This window comes from Trifolium pratense, linkage group LG3 (assembly GCF_020283565.1).
Source record: "Trifolium pratense cultivar HEN17-A07 linkage group LG3, ARS_RC_1.1, whole genome shotgun sequence".
Taxonomy (NCBI): domain Eukaryota; kingdom Viridiplantae; phylum Streptophyta; class Magnoliopsida; order Fabales; family Fabaceae; genus Trifolium; species Trifolium pratense.
In genome coordinates, this window is record NC_060061.1 from 33,755,429 (window position 1) to 33,773,466 (window position 18,038).

The 18,038-nt window shown below is 33.8% G+C and overlaps 1 long non-coding RNA gene across 1 annotated transcript; it reads left to right on the plus strand.

Moving 5' to 3' along the window:
- Positions 1-1,653: 1,653 nt before the first annotated feature.
- On the plus strand, positions 1,654-2,374 carry LOC123916788. Its single transcript, XR_006812261.1, has 2 exons — positions 1,654-2,157; positions 2,283-2,374. It is a non-coding gene; the product is annotated as an uncharacterized LOC123916788 (long non-coding RNA).
- The last annotated feature ends 15,664 nt before the right edge of the window (positions 2,375-18,038 follow it).

Consider the following 18,038-nt stretch of genomic DNA (forward strand, 5'->3'; position numbering starts at 1 on the left):
ACAATTAAAATCAAGAACACAAGGGACATTGTTGACATGTGAATTAGGACAAATATGTTGGCTATTGATAGCAATAACACTATTTAGTTATTATGGGTCTTATGTGGACATAACTTGTGGCATAAGTACGTATATAAAAGTAATTTATGATATGTATATAGTATAATATAACTGTACATAACTTTTTTTAGTTTGTACATGACCCTCATTTTTGCCCATACTTTGCACGAGTCCGAATACTAGTTGTTAAAATATCAGTTTATTATAAAAAATTAAAAACATTATGTAAAAGCGTTTATGCATCGATTTGAAGTGACAAGTACCACATGAAACACATATGTAAGTGTAAGATCTTGTTCTAAACTAGGTCTAAGTTCAACTCATAGTGAGTTCGACCCACTTTCGCCTCGAGCTCGGCCCAATATGACATTGGCCCGATGTCGTGCCCTCCTAATCAACGGTCACAAAAGTCAGTCCTTCTATCACAGCCGACATCGAAATGATTGACATTTACAGTCAATCATGACGTTTTAGCAGGTATCCAGACAAATATTACTGGCGAGAACGACGTATTCGTCTTCACATTTATGGCCTGATCTGCCCTGAGAACCATATAAACCATTTTTAGGTAACATTCTATCTTTAAAACCTTTTACTTCAGGTATAAACTCAGTTGAGCATCAGAGTGTCTGCAAGTACAACCCCCTTTTCCCCACCACCATACTGAAGAGGAGCACCACCAATCAATCACGTCCGTTCTAATCAGGTAAGATCATATTTCATATTCAAACCGAATAAAAATGACTAGTTTAACAATATCAATATTGTGAGCTATGTACTAGTTTATATGCACAATTTAATTTCTCTTAACCTATCTTCTGTGAAAACATCTAATACATAAGAAAATGTACAACAAATAATGGTTGGATGAGATGAGAGTGTTTGATTAAACTTTGAATGACAATGTTTCTATATATTTTCAGGTTGAAAATGTAGACATTGACAAGAGGAGGCAGGGTAAACATGTTACAGGCCTGACATATGGCCCCGCACCTATGTTGCAGTGCTTGAAGGTATTACCTTGTCTTCACATTCAGGCACATATCCAATGGCCCCAACTCAAAATTTGATGCATTTTTTCTCAAGTTTTGGCAATATACATCGACATGAATCGTGGATGTCATTGTCTAGTGACCACAAAATAAGCGACATTTTCAACTGATTTTATTTATTGAATCTAATTTCAATTTCATGGAGCTTAAAAAAAAAAGGTGAAATTATTAAATAAAATACTACTAGTTATAATTTTATAACTGCGATTAAGAAGTCTCACGTCGGATATGAGATGATCTGAGTATAGTGTATATAAATAGAGATACAATATTCTCCTTATAAGTCGGTTTTGTAGGGTTGAGTTACTCAAAACAGCTCACCCTACAAATTGAACATAAAAATTCCTAAACAAGAGTCCTAAACAAGGATTATAATGGTTTAATTTTTTCTCTTCATATTAATCTTTAAGACTGACAGAGTCCTAAAGAAGAGTTTCTCTCAAGTAATTGAACAGATTGAGAAGATAAAATCCTTAGTCTTTGTTGAATATAGGGACAAACATCATCACTGACAAATACATGCATGAAACAGTTAGGGAACATTATTAATCATATATTATATTAAGTTATTTGATTAATTGGAAGCAAATAATGATGATAGGGAAATAAGATGGCTCAAATACACGTAGGATATACATTATAGGCTGACATTAATTCATATGTAAATTAATCATGAATTTTTGTTTATCATTTCATAAAAATATAGATGTCAATCGATTTCAAAACTAGACAAAACATGATGTTGACCCTTATAGACCATTAGGGCCATGTACAATTTATCACCATATGGTTATTAAATGTACATACCCAATATACCAATAATACAAAACAGTTAACTTAGGTAGCCAGAAGGTGCCAAAATATATCTTTATATATATAGGACCTAAATTAGCATATACATATGGTATATTCATAAGAAGAAAAAAAGAGCAAATCAAAGAGTACAAGTCTAAATATTATTTCAAGATGGTTGCTACACAAAACAAACACATTCTTGTGATTATTTTTCTCATTTGCTTCTTCTCAATTCATATTCAAGTTAGAGGTACTTTTGCTTCAAATATCTATATTTAAAAAATATTACAACATTAGATTCAAAATACTATACTCCATTTTTTTTTTTATTTGGTTAATTAAATTTTCTTACATATTTTTTTTTTTGTTATGCAGCAAGAGTATTAAAAGAAAGAAGCAACCAAAGTGGTGAAGATGCCAACAAAGCCCAACATAAGGAAGTACATGTTGACATGTTTAAGCTAAAAGAAGGGGAAGAAAAAGGAGATTCTGAAGTTTTTTCCATGGATTATACTCCAGCATCAAGGAAACCACCGATTCACAATTAAATAGTTCACAATTTTTGGTATAATATATGGACAATTTGTACTGAAATTTTATAATACATTGTACGCTATTTTTGATACAAAATCATAGAAGAATTTTATTGGTGATCATAGAATTTTCGATACTTGAATAGACGATCCTATCATTCTAAGATTATGTTTCTCCTCATCAAAAGATCAATTACTTTCAAAGAATAAGTTAAAGATAAGTTTGATAAACTCATCGAGGTATAGAAAATGATTTTTTTTAGACACAAACCAAGTTAACTCATATTATTCTTCAAAGAGTTCAAGATATAAGGGATGATAACAATTATTCAATTAATGTGCGGAGAGCATAAGATATAGGTCCTATAAATAAATAGCACCATATTTCAACTAAATGATTTAGCGATGTAGCACATCATCTACAATATGAGAATGTGTATAAAATAATCCATTGGTAATTTTGAACTGATGTTGAACTGAAGAGAATGTGTATAAAATAATTCATTGGTAATTAAAACGCCAAGCCCTTTCTGCGTACGATGAGTGGCGGAATCGGGAAAAAAAATTTAGGGTGGGCCGCGAAATAAGTAAAAATTTGATCATAATTTTTTTTAGGCAAAATAGGACCAAAGTGTTATAAAAAGAATAAGATAACGGATTAAAGTGTTATAAAAAAATGATAAATGATCAAAGTATTACAAAAAAAAGATAAAGGATCTGCAAAATAATTTTGTCAAAAAATTTAAATCAATACTTTTTTTTTGACACAAAATCCATATTTTATTAAAATATATATTTGCTTTAGTGGTTCGAAACAATGTTTGGGTCCCTAAAGGTGTGGGTTCAAACCATGAAAATTAAAAATGATTTTTTTAAAAGAAAAAGGACAAAATGCAAGAAAAATGCAGCTTTGAGGATAGAACCCGCATCCTCAGTATGTAGAAGCAGGATATTACCAAGTTATCAACCGAGCTACCTTTTTAAGGGAGTCGAGGAACTCCCTTACGAATGCTTGGTTTTGTATAATTTGGGTATAAATTCAATTGTTCCTATTGACACTCTTTTATCGTTCGGTTTTTATTCTTTATTTTAATACTGATCACATTAGAATAAACTCTAAGGAAATTAGGGCCCGTTTGGTGCACAGGATAAGAGACAGGATAGGATAACTATATCATATCCTGTCTCAATCCAGTGTTTGGTGACACAACAGGATATGATAAGTTAATCCTGAAGCTTATCCTATCCTGTTTCTCTAGTTAAAATCCTTATCCTGAATTTGAGCTGGGTTACCAGCAGGATATGATAAGAAAAAAAAATCGTTGATTTATTCTATAAAATATATTTTAAAATAAAAAATTGAAAATTAATAAAATAATTTGATAGTAAATTAATAATAAAATAATTAATTTTTAAATATATATGTGATTTTCTCACAAGGGTAATTTTGTAATTTATATAATCTAAAAAATCAAAATTCTCCTAAAATTACAATATTTTAAATTAAAATAATTATTAAAAAATTGCAAAATAAGAATATTAATTTAAATTTAATAACAACTTAAATATAATTCTTTTGCAATGGTAGTTTTATTATTTACATATATCATATATTTATTTAGCTTATCTAACATGTATAATTGAGTTATTAATTTGATCATGATTCATATAAAAAACTTAATTTGTTTATTTTCTCATGATTTGTATTTAAAATTTAAAGTTATTTGATTACTTTTTCTTTTTGTACAATTACTTATTTATATTTATATTTATAAAATTCAAAGTATTACAATATAATTTTTAACAAATAACAATTGTTTTACGAGGGTAATTTTGTCATTTAAATATGTTATGTATCTTATCATATTGGTATGAACAAATATGTATTAAAAATATGATATAATAGTTATCATGTTTGTTATCCTGTGTGCACCAAACACAGGATAGGATAACTGAGGATAACTGTTATCCTGCTGATATCCTATCCTATCACTATCCTGTTGTATATCCTATCCTGTCACTATCCTATCATGCGCACTAAACGGGCCCTTAGTGGATATCGGATAGGAAACGAAACTAATTATCCCGAACGAAGGACAGTGTGCTAAGGTCCAACATGAGACCATTAAATTCAGTATCTGAGGTCTTAGTATATGATTAAAGCTTAGTCAAAATGATAAATTCAACCTAAAGTCAGAGTTAGGACTAGTTTGAGGCACACATGACATCTTGCGACACATTGAGCCTTAAGGGTAAGGATACCTAAGTTTAAACGAAAAAGTGAAACCGACTGGGGTGAGGATATTTAAGCAGAGTAAGGCAACCTAAATTAGGCTCTGACCAATTTTTAATAGAAATAGGGAACGAGTGCTTCTAAACCTATTTTATAAGACTAATCCTGATAGAGGGGAACAAGAGAATTAACCACCAAGTAGGAGTAAGGGAGGAATTCGAAAACACTTAACCACCCCGCATGGACACACACACACCTTTACTTTATTTTTCAGTCATTTACTTTCCTGCAATTCACTTTTACCCGCACAACTATCTCTAAACAACTAGTAATTTTGGCACAATCCCTGTGGAGAACGATAACTTATCACTTTATTACTTGGTTGCAATTCTGTGCACTTTAGTAAAATCACCAATTAACTAGGTAGCTATAGATGCTGCCAAAATGTGTGTGTGTATATATATATATATATATATATATATATATATATATATATATATATATATATATATATATATATATATATATATATATATATATATATATATATATATATATATGACCTAAAGTTAGCATATCCATATAGTATATTAAAGATAAGAGGAAAAAAAATCATAGAGCTAGAACATGCAAGTCTATATTGTTTTAAGATGGTTACAAAAAACAAAAGTTTTCTTGTGATTTTTGTGTTACTCTGTTCTTCTCAATCTATATTCAAGTTAGAGGTATTTTTTGATTCAAATGTCCATAGCTAAAAAAATATTAGAACATTGGATTTCGAATATTTAATTGTTGTTATTTCCTTTTAGTTTGTATTACATTTATTTATTTTTTTATGCAGCAAGAGTATTAAAAGAAAGAAGCAACCAAAGTAACGAAGATGCCAACAAAGCTCAAGAACATAGTGAAGTACATGCTAAAATGTTTAAGATAAAAGAAGGGGAAGATAATTTGGATTATGGATTTTTCTCCATAGATTATGCTCCAATATCAGCCGAACCGCTGAGTCACAATAATTAGGCAGGTTATGGGCGCGTTAGAGGACCGACTGCATAGAACCCCAAATTCTAGGCATCAAAACAATTTATACAATAATATAAATACGATTTAAATAAGATTTTAGTTCTACCAATTATTGTGTTTTTATGTTTAAGTCATATTAAGTTTTTTTTTGCTTGGACTCAGTTTCTCAAAATTCAAAAGATGTTATTCTTTTAGTCTCTCTCGTCAATTTAAATCAAGTTTTATGATTTTGAGAGTTCTCTTAATACATTTCATTATTTTTTTAATACACACACATTTCTTCTAAAATATTATTGTTGCATCTACAGGAGTTTTTTATAATTAAACTTGTTAAACCATTATTTGTATTTCTATAACACTATGATTCTTAATGTATTGCTATAACACTGAATATTTCAATGTAATACTACCAATTATATAGATTTATGTTATTCTCATTTTTAGTAAAATCACCGGTTAACTAGGTAGCTATAGATGCTGCCAAAATTATACTGAAATAAAGAAAAATAAGGGTCTAAGCTCAAAAAGAAAAATTATACTGAAATAAAGCTAGAGGTTGCAAACATCTGTTAACAATATATGCCTAAAAGCACTCGGATAATAAGAAAAACAAAACTAGAGATCAAGGAACAACCATATTGGCTAATGTATTTGCCAGCTAATTAGTTTTATGCTATCTTCCCAATCTAACTTCAACATACGACGAATCTTCTTAACAAGTGATCTCCTACGGTCTATAGGGATACAAAAACCAATATTTTTTTAAGTGTAAACTGAATATCCTTCGCACGCAACTTCAGAGATTAATCTTTCGCGTCTTGTGAGACTCAAATGGATGACAAACTCTCCCTAAAAGTTCTAACGTTATTGTATAACCAACAAGGCCTTAACACTATATTTCACTTTTACCCGCACAACTATCTCTAAACAACAAAGCGAATGCAAAACTATTCCTAACTGAAACTAGTAATTCTGGCACAATCCCTGTGAAGAACGATAACTTATCACTTTATTACTTGGTTGCGATTCTGTGCACTTGCAAAGTCACCATCAATAATAAAAATACCTGAGTTATATTAGTAATTTCCCAATATATTATGAGCAAGAATTGAGCTCAATACTTTTAAAACACTCAACTCTCATAACACAAAAAAATTGTGTTAGTGAACTGAGGCGTTAAAAAATGATAGTCTCAATGGTGAAAGTTCAGCTGGTAGAGCTCACGGTTGATGATCATTGGTGTGATTCCTCCGTTTGGAGGGGAAAAGTACCTGCTAAAATGTTAACACTCCGACGCTCAAGTCAATATTTGAATGAGGTAAAGAAATGCTAAATTGGAGGCGCATATATCATACATTGAAATTTGTGTATGAATGCTTATATAAAAGAATATTAGAGTTTAATTGTAGTAGGGCCCCCCCATGTGTAGAGGATCAGCCACACATATAATCCGGAGTGTCCAGCTGGGATAGCTTACAAACATATGCGGTGACTTTATGTGGTCGCCTTATAAATTTTGCAATTTTATCCATGCTAACACTAGTATGAGAGAAGTCAAAAATAGATAAATATCGACGGATATTTAAATGTAATAAATATTTTCCAACTATTAAATAGTAACAATAATAATAATAATAATAAAAATAATATTCAATGTATCCTTGTAAAACAATAATATTTCAATGTATAATTCTTTTTTGTGTACATATTCGATGTAATATTACTATAATTCTCAATGTATTGCTATAACATTGAATATTTCAATGTAATATTACCAGTTACATAAATTTTATGTTATTCTCATTTTTAGTAAAATCACCAATTAACTAGGTAGCTAAGATGCTGCCAAAATGCGTGTACGTATATATATATATATATATATATATATATATATATATATATATATATATATATGACCTAAAGTTAGCATATCCATATAGTATATTCAAGACAAGAGGAAAAAATATCATAGAGCTAGAACGTGCAAGTCTATATTGTTTTAAGATGGTTGCTACACAAAACAAATGCTTTCTTGTGATTTTTGTGTTCCTCTACTTCTTCTCAATCCATATTCAAGTTAGAGGTATTTTTTGCTTCAAATGTCCATAGCTAAAAAAATATTAGAACATTGGATTTCGAATATTTAATTGTTGTTATTTCCTTGTTAATTAGTTTGTATTAAGTTTATTTATTTTTTTATGCAGCAAGAGTATTAAAAGAATGAAGCAACCAAAGTAGCGAAGATGCCAACAATGCACAAGAACATAGTGAAGTACATGCTGATATGTTTAAGATAAAAGAAGGGGAAGATAATTTGGATTCTGGATTTTTCTCCATAGATTATGCTCCAATATCAGCCGAACCGCCGAGTCACAATAATTGGGCAGGTTATGGGCGCGTTAGAGGACCGACTGCATAGAAACCCAAATTCTAGGCATCAAAACAATTTATACAATAAATGAATACGATTTAAATAAGATTTTAGTTCTACCAGTTATTGTGTTTATATGTTTAAGTCATATTAAGTTTTTTTTGCTTGAACTCGGTTTCTCAAAATTCAAAAGATGTTATTCTTTTAGTCTCTCCCGTCAATTTAAATCAAGTTTTATAATTTTGAGAGTTCTCTTAATACATTTCATTATTTTTTTTTAATACACACGTATTTCTTCTAAAATATTATTGTTGCATCTACATGAGTTTTTTTTTATAATTATACTTGTTAAACCATTATTTGTATTGTGATCACCGTCGTTCCGTGATCAAAATAAATTCAAAATAATAGTAGTACAAGGTGATTAACCTTGGTCGTTCTCAAGGACTCGCAATCAGTTTAACAATATTAGAACTGTTGGAACAAAATTGATTTAAAAATGTTAGCCCGTAAATCTATAAAGGTTTTGATGATAACAAAGTATTAATAAACAATTGGAAGGACTAAAAATTTATTTTAAGTGCGCAGATATAAGCTCTGAATGAAGCTCAGAGGATGTGAATTCAGAAGTTCACAAGCGCTCAGAAGATGTTGGACTTCAGAAGTTACAACCTTCAGATGATGAAGTCTTCAGAACTTCTTGAGTGACTAAAGTTTCATCAACCTCTGAAGATTTCTTTGAAAGCTGTAAAGATTCCCTTTGCAAGTCAACTCTTCTACCAATGAAGAAAAGGACCTTTCAAGCCTGATCAGTTCAGCTACTCTCGTTTTGTCTGTCCTAACTTGAGAACGTGGGTCTTCAGACCTGTTAGCTGAATAAGGAAAGTCCACTCTGCAGTAGTCAAAGTATCTGAAACTCTTACTCAGTTTAGATACAAACAAACTGCATCAAGACAGACTGCTTGAAGACAAAAGATTATCAACTCCAACGGTTCTTTTTGCAACGACTCTTTTCTGGTGGTATATATACTAGAAGGATCAGCTGCATTATAAAAACAACAATTATTAAGGATTGAACGTGCGCTGAACAAACTCTGAATTCTGTATACAAGCTCTGAACCTCTTATCAAGTGTTTTTGCACTTTAGTCAAATACTCTGTACTCTTTGTATTTGCTCTCTTTAGGTTCATCTAAGAGCATTTGTATATTTTCATATACTTTACTATTACTTGAGGAAACTTAAGCTTGTGTGCTTAAGTGTGAAGTCTTAAGCTTGTGTGCTTGAGCATTGTTGTGAAGTCTCTTGCTTGTGTGCTTGAGCAGGTGTAATCTTGTGTGATTATAGTGAAATCCCTTGGAAGTGCAAGGGGACTGGACTACTCTCGTTTTGTGAGAGGAACCAGTATAAATTGCTTGTGTGATCTCTCTCTCTCTCTCTCTCTTAACTTGTTTTATTGTGTTATTTATCCGCTGCTGTTGTAGTTAAGTTAAGAACTTGAAAAAGGTTTAAACTTGACTAAAACACAATTCAACCCCCCCCTTCTTGTGTTTTCACACCTTCAATTGGTATCTAGAGCTCTGGTCTGTTACTTTCACTTAACAGTGAGACAGTAAAGATCTTGTGAGAACACTATGTCTGGAGGAGACGATAGTAGTACTAGAACTACCAGTGAAGCCGGTGAGGCCAGTGGTGCTGGTGGTGGTCCAAGAAATGCCTTTGGTTTTGACTACTTAAGTAATGAATCACATGAACATAGTGGCAATAGAAAAGCCCCTATATTCAATGGTGATGCATCATTATTTGAGTGGTGGAAGGAAAGACTGTATAACAATATTACTGCTATTGATCATGAGTTGTGGGATTTGGTTGAGCTGGGAGTAACTTTTGAAAACTTAAATGAACATGGAAGATTGTCCATTGAGCATAGAAAGTTACTCACACCAGCTAACTTAAAAACCTACACTAAGCATCATAGAGTAAAGGACATTGTGGTTGGTGCTATTAGACATGAGGATTATGTCAGAATAGAGAACAAGTCTACTGCTAAATCTATCTTTGACTCTATGTGTGCTACCTATGATGGTAATGAAAAGGTTCAAGAGGCTAAGGCTAGTCTCTTGATAAGGCAATATGAACTATTCACTATGCAACAAGATGAAAACATTGAGACTATGTTTACAAGGTTTCAAATCCTTGTATCTGGTCTTAAAGCTCTTAAGAGAAGTTATTCCACCTATGACCATGTTCAGAAGATTCTGAGAAGTCTTCCTATTGCTTGGAGACCTAAGGTCACTGCAATAGAGGAAGCTCAAAATCTCAAGACTCTGAGTCTTGAGGCTCTGATAAGCAATCTCAGAAGCCATGAGATGGTTCTGAATGCTGATTCAGAAGCTAAGAAGAAGTCCAAGTCTGTGGCTTTACAGTCAACTAGGACTCCTTCTAAAGCTCTTAAGACTCAGCTTCTTGACATTGAAGAAGAATCTTCTGCAGATGGTCAAGAGGAGGAAATGGGTGTAGATGAATTTGCTTTATTCACCAAGTTTCAGCAATGGAACAGATTTAACAAAAGAAATTTCAGAGGTAACAGCTCCAGAAATTTTGTCAGCAAAAAGGATGATCAGAAGAACTGCTTCAACTGTAAGAAGCCAGGACACTTTATTGCTGATTGTCCAGAAATGTCTGCTAAAGACAAAAGCAAAAGATACAGCTCAAAGAAGCAACAATTTAAGAGCAAATTGAAAAAGAGTCTGATGGCTACTTTTGAAGAGCTATCATCTGAGGAAGAAGTTGAGGAAGAAGAAGAGGCAAATCTAGCCCTGATGGCTTCAGCTGACTCAGATGCAGACTCAGAAGATGAATCAGAATCAGAATCAGATTCTGAAGTAAAAGATGAGGTATTTTCTGATTGTTCTAAATCTCAACTTATAACTGCACTTAACAAGGTCATTGAGAAACATCTCAGAGTGTTAAGTAAACAAAAAGTTTTACAAGAAAAACTTAACACCCTGACTGAACAAGCAGAACATTTTCAAGGTCTATATCAAGAAACTCTGAATAGAGTAAATGACTTTGAAAAGGGTTGTGCTGTTTGTCACAAACCTATTGATGAGCAGGAAATAGCTCTTCAACAGTTTGTGCATCTCAACCTTGGGAAGAGCAAAGCTGCTAGTAGAATTTATAATGTTTTGAGACATAGAGGAGAAGGACTTGGCTATGAATATGGTAGAACATATTCAAAGCTGAAGACCTTTGCCAAAAAGGTTGGAAAATCTTGGGTTTATTATGTTGTTCCACCAAGTGAAGAGGGAAAGAATCCTGGTATTGTTGAAAATGACAAAGATGATCTGAGTGATTTAGAAGTTGACAGCTCAGAGGAACCAAGTGCCTCAGGATCTGGAAAGAAAAGTTCAGAAGATAGAAGTTGTTCAGAACCTGAAAACATTAGTTCAGATGTTCTGAAAGCTTCAACATCTGAGACTTCAAATTCTGGATCCAAAGGAACTTCAGTACCTGAAGTTAGTCAATCTAAAAGATCAGAAGTTTTTAAAAGAAAAAATTCTAAATCTCAGATGAAGTACAGGACTCAGATTATTTATGATTCTAGAGTCAGTAGATATAATCAATCAGAACATGGGATTGATGATAAATACAAACCCTGGAATCATAAACAATCCAAATCCTGGAATTATGACAGATTTCAAAAGAAAAGGTTTCAAAAAGGTTATTATTCTAAACCAAGATCTTTCTCCAACACTAGACAACATAGTAAGCATGTTTGGACTAACAAGCGTGGACCCAGAAGATGGGTACCAAAAGCTGAAATAATGTATCATTCAGATTTACCAACTAGGAAAGGATATGTCCTACCTAGAGTATGGAAACAAGTCCTATGCAAAGGAAGAAGGGCTTATGTCCTAGACAAATGGCTGACAAGTTCTCAAGTTAACAATCAGAACTTAAAAAAAGAAGAGGAAGAATACTGGGATGACTTTATCATTAACTGTGATGAAGAGTTCTACCGCAATGATTAAAGTTGTTTCTCATACAGCCTGCCACTCAAAGAAGTATCATGAAACACTCATGGTATCTGGATAGTGGATGTTCAAGGCATATGACTGGTGACAAACAACTATTTTCTAAGCTGACTATGAAAGAAGGAGGATCTGTTGGCTTTGGAGGCAATCAAAAAGGAAAGATAATAGGTACAGGTACAGTAGGTAATTCTTCCCTATCTATTAATGATGTTTGGTTAGTAGATGGACTCAAACATAACTTATTGAGCATAAGTCAATTTTGCGACAATGGTTATGTAGTTGTCTTTAATAAGGAATCATGTACTGTATCTAAACAATCTGATAACTCCATTATATTCAAAGGTCTGAGAAAGAACAATGTTTATAAAATTAATCTTTCTGATTTGAATGAACAAAAAGTGTTGTGTCTTTTGACCCTGAGTGAAGAAAAATGGATCTGGCATAAGAGGTTAGGCCATGCTAACTGGAGGTTAATCTCTAAGCTTAGTAAGCTTGATCTTGTCAGAGGTTTACCAAAAATCAAATATCACTCAATCACACTTTGTGGTTCTTGTCAAAAAGGAAAAATTACAAAATCATCTTTTAAATCTAAAAACATTGTTTCTACTTCAAGACCATTGGAACTTCTTCACATTGATCTTTTTGGGCCAGTTCACACTGCCTCTATCAATGGAAAGAAGTATGGATTAGTAATTGTTGATGATTACAGTAGATGGACTTGGGTAAAATTCTTAAGAACAAAAGATGAAGCTTATGATGAGTTTAGCATCTTCTGCAAACAAATTCAAAATGAAAAAGGCTACACTATTTTAAAAGTTAGAAGTGATCATGGTGGAGAATTTGAAAATGAAACTTTTGAAAACTTTTGTGAAAAATATGGCATCTTGCATGAATTCTCTTCTCCTAGAACTCCTCAACAAAATGGGGTTGTAGAAAGGAAGAATAGAACTCTGCAAGAAATGGCCAGAACCATGATGCATGAAACTAATGTAGCGAAATTTTTATGGGCAGAAGCTGTAAACACAGCATGTTATGTTCAAAATAGAATCTATATTAGATCTAAATTGAACAAAACTGCTTATGAATTGTTCAAAGGAAGAAAACCTGATATTTCTTATTTTCATCAGTTTGGATGTACATGTTATATCTTAAACAACAAAGTCCATCTAAAGAAATTTGATGCTAGAGGTTATAAGGGTATCTTTATAGGATACTCTGAATGCTCAAAAGCATACAGACTGTATATTTCTGAAACACACACTGTGGAAGAAACTATGCATGTCAAATTTGATGACAAAGAGCCTGATCAAGTGTCAGAGCTTGTGGAAGGTCTGTCTAGATTTCAGGTATCAGAGGATCAATATTCAGATATTCCAAACTACTCAGAACATCCATTCTCTGAAGAACCTCTGAACATAACAGTTCCTACAGACTCTGAACAACAAAGAACTGAAGCAACTGCTGAACCTGATGTTGATGAGTCTGAAGATGATGAGCCCCCAAGAAATACCTTCAAATACAAATCATCACATCCAGAGGAACTGATCTTAGGCAACAAGGATAGTCCAAGGAAGACAAGATCTCAACTAAGAAATGAGGAATCTTTAGTTGGTCTTATCTCAATGATGGAACCTTCAAAGATTGATGAAGCTCTGAAAGATGATGCTTGGATTGTAGCAATGCAAGAAGAGCTGAATCAATTTCAAAGGAATGATGTATGGACTCTAGTGCCCAAACCTTCACACAAGAACATTATTGGAACAAAATGGGTATTCAGAAACAAGCTGAATGAACAAGGTGAAGTGGTAAGAAACAAGGCTAGATTGGTTGCACAAGGTTATAGTCAACAAGAGGGGATTGACTATACTGAAACCTTTGCACCAGTTGCTAGACTTGAAGCAATCAGATTACTTCTATCTTATGCTGTTAATCATGGAATAACCTTGTATCAGATGGATGTTAAAAGTGCCTTCCTAAATGGTTTTATTTCTGAAGAAGTGTATGTTAAGCAACCTCCTGGTTTTGAAGATGTCTCAAACCCAGAACATGTTTTTAAATTGAAGAAATCACTGTATGGTCTGAAACAAGCTCCAAGAGCTTGGTATGACAGACTCAGTAATTTCCTTCTTGAAAAGGGTTTTGAGAAAGGAAAGGTTGACTGCACACTCTTTAGAAAAACAACCAAAGAAGACATTTTAATCATTCAAATTTATGTTGATGATATTATCTTTGGTTCAACTAATGCTTCCTTGTGCAAGAATTTTTCTAAGATAATGCAGGATGAATTTGAAATGAGCATGATGGGAGAATTGAAATTCTTTCTTGGAATTCAAATCAATCAGAAGAAGGAAGGAACTTATGTTCATCAATCAAAATACACCAAAGAACTTCTGAAGAAATTCAACCTAGATGACTGCAAGATAATGAACACTCCTATGCATTCAACTACCAACATGAGCAAGTCAGATGATGAAGGAAAAGTAGATCAAAAGGTCTACAGAGGTATGATTGGTTCCTTACTCTATCTGACAGCCTCTAGACCAGATATTTTATTCAGTGTTTGCTTATGTGCAAGATTCCAGTCAGATCCTAGAGAGTCTCATCTTACAGCTGTAAAGAGAATCTTTAGGTATCTGAAAGGAACAACCAATCTTGGACTTCTCTATAAGAAATCCAATGATTATGTGCTAAATGGATTCTGTGATGCTGACTATGCTGGAGATAAAATTGAAAGAAAATCCACAAGTGGCAATTGTCAATTTGTTGGTGAAAACCTTATCTCCTGGGCTAGTAAAAGACAAACTACTATAGCTTTGTCTACAGCAGAAGCAGAATACATTTCAGCAGCTAAGTGTTGCACACAACTACTCTGGTTAAAATATCAGTTAGAAGATTATCAGGTAAGCAGTAACAATATTCCTTTATATTGTGATAATACTGCAGCCATTCATTTATCTAAAAATCCTATCCTACACTCTAGAGCCAAACATATTGAAATCAAACACCATTTTATCAGAGATTATGTTCAGAGAGGCATTATAGATATTAAGTTTGTTGATACTGAAAATCAATGGGCTGACATATTTACTAAAGCCTTACCTGTTGAAAGATTTGATTTTATAAAGAAACATCTGAACATGTTTTCAATCTCTGAATGAAATTTTTTTTGGCAATTAAAGTGTAAGAGGTTATGTATATCAGAACTTATGTCTCAGAACATCTGAAACACAAGCTCTGAAGTACTTAACTCTGATAGAGAATTTTAAATATCTCAGAGGCTCTGAACTATTTTAAGTGGGAAACGTTTAGTATTCTCTGCTGAACAGTTGTCCATTAAAATAGCAGTTACCGAGTAAATTTCTGCACGTGGTCTACGTGTGTCAGGTAGTGGGTGGTTAATGATGATTTTTGGTATTCAACTTTCTGTCAATTAGCGTAACTTCCCAAATTTGCTATTTTTGTGTTAACTGTGTACATTTAAATAAAACTTACACAATACACTTGCACACTTCTCACTTTCACAACCCACACTTTCTTTTCTCTCTAAACCTTCAACAAACTTTCTTTCTCTCTCATTAGTTCCAAACCCTACCCTAATCTCCAACAATGGCTGGTGCTTCATCTTCTTCGTCAACAAAGATTCCACCGTTTATGTTCAAAAATCTTCAGATCGTTGGGAACGAGATGGAGTTTCCAGAATCTGAACTCACTTTTCTTTCAGAGAAGATGGTTGATTTCGACGGTCTACAAGCCAATGGGTTTGACGTTAAAAAGTACTTTATCACTCAGGGATGGGATAAGTACTTCGACATGCTTAATGGTCCTATATATCCAGATTTGCTGAAGAAATTCTGGATGAAAGCTAAGGTTTTTGACAAGCATGAAGCTAAGAAGGAAGAAATTGCTGCAATTGAGAGGAATCCTAGTCTGAAAGGAAAAACTAGGAAGGAAATGGGTCTGTTGGAATTCACTGGTATACAGATTAGGTCTAATATCTGTGGGATGAATATGGCATTCTCGCCTATTCACTTCAATGCTTTACTTGGTTTGCCTAACTCTGGGATAGAGTTAGATGCATTTGAGAAGGATACCAGATACAGAGATGATCTTCTGCATCTCATCTGCACTGATTTTTCATTGAAAGGCAAAGTCAAAGGACTGACTGATGAATGCAGAGTTCTTTTCAAGATCATCTTAGCAGCTATCAGTCCAAGGGTTGGTGGGACTGATACAATCTCCTGGACTCATCGTCATCTGCTGTATTTCCTTCTGACAGGAAAGAAGGTGAATCTTGGAGACTACTTTTTTGAAAGGATATGTGAAGCAATCTTTGCTAGCAAATCTCAGAGGAAAACAACCATAGTTTATCCCAGGCTGCTATCAGACCTTCTGCATCAAGGTCATGTTGTTCAGAACTTAAAGAAATTTCATCCAGAACTGGTGGAGAAGAAGTTCTCGCCTGAAATTCTACATGCCAGTTTCCTTACCAAGATGCGTCTTATTTCTACAAAGCTAGTTCCACCTCCACAAGAATTATCTGCTCGTCTTGAAGATCGTTTGTATGTGGATGGATATTCAGTTATTTCAGAAGCTGATGCTGAGCACATCATTCAGGACTATTTGGAAGTGCTCAGAAAAGAAGGATTCATTGTTGATAGGAGTATGATTCCTCCTGCTCCTGCAAATATGTATAATCCTACAAGGAGACCTAAGAGAAAGGTTGTTTCTCAAGCTGATCAACCTAAGCCAGATCTCTTGGCTCAGAAGAGGATTAAGGTGGAGCAAGCTGATGCTGAACAGAGAACCAAGAAGAAACATGAGGAAGTTGCAAACAAGGCTGCTGAGGAATCTTCCAAAGAGCCTATTGTTGTTGAGGTAGACAGTTCATCTGAAGAATCTGAGTCTGAAGATGAAACTGAATCAGATGAAGAGACTATTGCTGCCAAACTTCGTAGAAGACAAGTTCCTGTTTCTAAAGGTAAGTCTTCTAAGTTTGTCTTTAATGAAGCTGAAATTGGGATAGGTTATACAAAACCCCTTAGGACTATTCTTCCTGAACCCACTATCATTCCAACCTCTGATAACCCTCTGTCTGAACTAGAAAAACATCTTAGTCCAGACCCTCTCAATAATCAAACCTTTACCCACAAATCTTCATCACCTCCTAAACCAAATTCACCTCAACCCCAATCACAAAAAGAAACACCTACCATTCCATCATCTGAACCAAAATCACATATTCCAATCACTGAACCAACCTCTCCCACAAAACAACCATCTCCAATTAAACCTGCTGAACCATCATCCCAACTTAAATCTCCTGAACAATCAAACCCTGAACCAACTTCTGAACCATTTCCTGAACCTCAACCTCAACCAAGTGCTGAATATACTTCTCCTGAGCGTATTCATACTTGTGCCCCCAAGCCTTCAGAGGCAGAAGTTGTTATTATTGACAACCCTGCTACTGAAACACCAAACCTCTCTACCATTCCCAATCCTTCACCCTCATCATCTAACCCTTTTAGTAATCTATCCACTCAGTTTCATGATGACTTGGTTAGACTATCTCTGTTAAAGGACAGGTTTTTAGTATGTCCTTCTGATGTGGACCTAGAAGTGTCAAGCATTAAGGCAAGGATTTGCAATGCTTTGGATGATGCTGCTGAAGAGATTAAGGCTGTCGTTGGAAGAAGAGATCTGGATGTTATAAGCTTTATGAAGGACAGTTTGGCAAGGGCTGAGTTGAAGAGATTGACTTCTTATAGTCATGAGAAATTTGAGCGTGCCAAACTTGAAGCCATTGCTGCTGCTGAACAGCGTTTATCTGCTTTCAAGGTTTGCTGGATTGATTCCAAGCTCTTTCAGAGTCTTGAAGCTCACAGGGTTGAGAAGGAACGTCTGGAAGAAGCTGCTGCTAGAGTTGCCCAGTTGGC